Here is a 4,607-nt window from a genome sequence, read left to right on the forward strand (position 1 = left end):
TAGCCAGCGAAGGTACTCCCCGGGGTACATGTACCCCAGGTTGAGAACCGCCGCTCTTGGCGATCGATGTTGGCGTCTTCTGTTCAGAATTACGTATTCGTACATTACTGTCATAGCTGATCTTGATCAAATGTGTCGTATGCGGCTATAAAGTCGATAAATAGATACTGTATGGGCAAACTATATTCATGACATTTCTGTCGTATCTGGCGAACACATGGTCCGTGATTGAGCATTTGTGAAAAGTGCAAAGTTTGGGCATCGTTATTCGATACTAACTGACCCGTCAAACTTCGTATCGCCCAAAATTAATAAGTTAGCACAAACATTTATTTATTTATTTCAAAAATTTCTATTCTCTCCTCCACATGCCAAAATGGGTTCCATTTACTTGATTAGTTCCAGCGTTATGCAGAATTTATGTTTCTTATGTATGAGAGCCCTGAAGTAGTATGGGAGGCTGAATAAATAACCCCCCCCCCCCTCTCTAGAGCGAAGAGGGGCCTCCAATCATCTTAAGAACTTTTCCGGGCCCAAAAACCCCTGTGTTTGCGCTCGCACCAACGAACGGCGTCATCGAGCTGCAGCGCGCGCAGATAGGAAACAATATTGCTTTGTAGCCATTCATCACATCATCGCTGCTTCGATAGACAGCTACGCGCGCAAATGCAGCATCCATGGTTTGCGTGCCAAACGAGCGTACGCCCAAATTTAATTGTCTGTGCTGTTTTAATTGTTCTATTGCCTATAAAAGGCAAATCTTGTCCGTACTTTTTATATAGTGTTTATCGTTCCCCACCGAGTAGGCACGCTGCCTCTCGGTGGCAATAAATTAGATTTAAATTTAAAAGTAAAAAAAGTGTCGTTTATTCGTCGTCGTCGATCCAACCATCTCCACACAACGTAGGGCCCAATCTCTGGCCGCAACACCCTGCATACAAGTTGTCACGCCGATCGCATCCGAGTCTATAAGGGTCAGACAGACATAAATTCATTCACAGATTGTATGCAGATTATTGCGCCCGATCGTCGGTACAATTCCTTTTTTCATAGCTATATAAGCGTGCATGTAGCATCTAGTGTTATATAATCAGGTCCTTATCGAAATTGATACTATAATATGCGCCGTTTGTATTCTTGCTGTTGGTGTGGCGTTCTTTGAGCGGCATAGAGTCCTTTTGTCACTTTCTTAAAAAGGGTTGAACCTCGATTATGGCCATGAATAATGGTCCCTGCTGTCGTGATAGTGATATTTCATATTAACCTTTGCTATTAGCTTTTATCTCATGGTTTTCGCCTGAAAGGCTAATGTTTCTATACATCACTGCAATAAAAAAGACAAAAATACTGACGTAATTGTCATATGTATTGGATGAATGAATATTTGATTTTCAATGAAGTTTGTCATATAAATGAGTGACATTAGTCAAAACTGTATCATTCTTCTAAATATCTGTAATTTGGCTTTATGTACAACAAATTGGTCGAGTTGCTCTTCTCAAAAGCTCTGAGTCAGAACCAACGAAGAGCTTGTACCTGCATAAATCAAAATCAATTCAACCAACAAAACTGAGCTATCATTATACATATCGTTAATTGGCCATTCAGTTCTGTTCTGCAGCAGCTTGGAAAATATATCACCCGACTATGACAAGAGACGCGACGAACCATCTCGCGCATGTTTACCGACCATCCGGACCCCCTGCGGAGAAAGGCTTAACAACGATTGCAAAGTGGGGAGCGATTGTCCAAACACGCGCGATCGGTTGTTCCTGTGATATCCAAACGACCCACAGGTAGCCGCGCTGTAGAGCGATTATTATTCTCACAAATGTTAGACTAGAGAAAATATTTGCCAAATCTGCTATGGGAAGAACCTTAATGGGGTTCTTGCTGTCGATCCGAGTGAAGCGATTGCGTTGAACAGGTTTCCGAACCGCGTGGAACCTGAAGTTTGTCTGACCGTTTCCCCAAAACCCACTACACAGTTAGGACGGAGAAAGAAATCGCAAACTTGGGATCGACCGGCTTTATGCAAATTTTCAGGTGGCTTCTTTCGGGACTGCTCAGAAAAAAGGTCTCTTGCGGTACCACTTACGATCGCGAACGACCGTATTTAAATTTGACGACGCATCTGTTTAGCTGGGCAGAACTGGTTGCGCAACCCACATAGAGCAGATTTGAGTGATTTGCACAATTTCTGTGAACGTATCCGCCGGTGGTGACAGGATACAATAAACAGTACTAGGCTATAAACACTTTCATGAAAATTATCGAACAATCAACAAAGGCTCCCCACACCAGTTTATTTTTGGAAATATTCATCCGAAATTAATGGATCGATTTCCATCATTTAGCACTGCTCGTTTTAGACTGATCCATCCTTTTGCGACTGCCGACTGTGGAAATGGAATCATCTGTGATGGAACAACGAAATGCTAAAATCAAATGTTGCTCGTGGCCAAGTTCTGTCAACAAACGATAACGATACAGGTGCAAAAGTCACCTTCAAGGTTCCTGATCTGGAATATGTATGTGTTCAGAAATAGTCGTCATCCCCAGACAAGTTGGTATCACATATAGAACAGAATAACAAATATCGATCGATGCCACGCCATTCTCCGGGTGTGCCAAAATGTCTACCAAATGAAATCGAAATAGGTTAATCCTCTATCAATGTGACGATAATTTGAGACTTTTATTCAACTTCATTAGCGTAAATTTTGACCGTAGCTATTACGAATGGGGCATCAAAATTGATACTTTGAATAGGGGAATTGTTTCATTTTCCATCACCCAAATTGACCTCATCTCGAAAAATAGAATAAAGCATCCAAATATGTCAGTTTTCTTCGACAACATACATACTTACTGATGAAAAGAATCACACAAATAATAATAAAAATAAGGCTGATGTGGCCTGTGCTGTACATAAAAGTCTTCTCCATTCATCTCGGTCCATGGCTACACGTCGCCAAACACGCAGTCTACGCAGGGTCCCGAAATCGTCTTCCACCTGTTCGATCCACCTTACTTGCTGCGCACCTTGTCTTATTGTTAACGACGGATCGTTGTCGAGAACCATGTTCACTGGATTAGAGTCCGACATTCTGGCTACGTGCCCAGCCCACCGCAGTCGTCTGATTTCCGTGGTGTGCATGACAGATGAATCTCCCAAGGTTCTCAGAAGGTTCTCAGAAGCCTTCTTTCAAGAGGCCCGGAATCATCCTTTCAAGAGGGTCGAAAGTCCCTTTCAAGAAGTTCGGAAGCCTCATTTCAAGAGACTCGTAAGCTTCTTTTAAGAGGCTTGGAAGCCTTCTTTCACGATTCTCAAACATGGTTCAGAGGCCTTTCTCTAAGAGTCTCAGAAGTCTTCTTTCAAGAGGCTCGGAAGCTCCTTTCAAGAAGTTTGGAAACCTCATTTCAAGAGACTCGTAATCCTTTTTAAGAGGCTTGGAAGCCTCCTTTCAAGATCTTCAGAAGCATTTTTTGACGTAGGACTTACGTCTCTCTTTACTATACCGGGTGTCATTTCAAAATATTCAAATCGACCGCGTTACGCTGTGTTGAAAGATTTTAAACGTTAATAGCGTTCGTCTCAGTGGACGAATTTCTGCGGTAAGCCCCTCAATCGATAGATTTCAAGTATGCCTTTCATGTCCATGCTTGATAAGACCCGAAAAACTTGTTTCAATAGGCATAAAACTGTTTTCAATGAAAAACATTGAGTTCAAGGGAACCTATAAATATGGGTACCGCATAATTCTTGCATCATTCCATTACCACGTTCTGATTGGTGCAGACACCAGCGAATGAGCAGCCGCTGGGTCTGCCGAGAAGCCATAAAATAGCGCAACGCTATTTTTTCCTTTCATTCTGACCGGGACAAGCGAAGCAACCGCATCATCGATTGAACAGCACTCACACCTTTTAGCAGGGAATGAAGTCTGCACTGACCGCTTTTTCGGCTCGACACCATCGAAGCCACCATCATCAGCCGAAACCTAGCCAGTACAGCAGCAGTCCACCCTACAGACCCGACAAAGCAGCAATGCTGAGCAGATACCGGCAGCAGCAGCAGAGTCGAGCCGAGACCGGCCGGCATCGGTGATGAGCCGAGACAGGCTGAAGAAAAGCCACATGATGCAGCATGTAGGGGAGAACGGTCCAAAATGCACCCCTTAAGCTTTTTCGATGTTTTCGCCCATATAAACAAAAATAGCCAACCATTTCAACGTATAGGTGCAAAATTTACAAACCCAGCTACATTTCACATTGATCTTCCATTCAAAATAATAAGGTTTCAATGACTTTCTAAGGTATTTAAAAAATGTTTTAAAAATAGGCCTAGGGCAAAACACCCAAATGGTGGTCTAAAATGACTTATTTGCATGTAAAATGATGGTGAACGCATGGTTGTTTGTTATTTCTTAATGGATTGAACGACAATCTTACGGATTTGGTAGAAGGATAGCAAATCGTTAAATTTGAGTGAATATAAAGAGATTTTGCTAAATTTTTCCAATGGAGCTCAATGATGGATAACTAATAATGAATTGTCATGGTAATATTCGTTCATAATTGTACTACAACAGATTATATGAGTG

This window comes from Armigeres subalbatus, chromosome 1 (genome assembly GCF_024139115.2).
Source record: "Armigeres subalbatus isolate Guangzhou_Male chromosome 1, GZ_Asu_2, whole genome shotgun sequence".
Lineage (NCBI taxonomy): Eukaryota > Metazoa > Arthropoda > Insecta > Diptera > Culicidae > Armigeres > Armigeres subalbatus.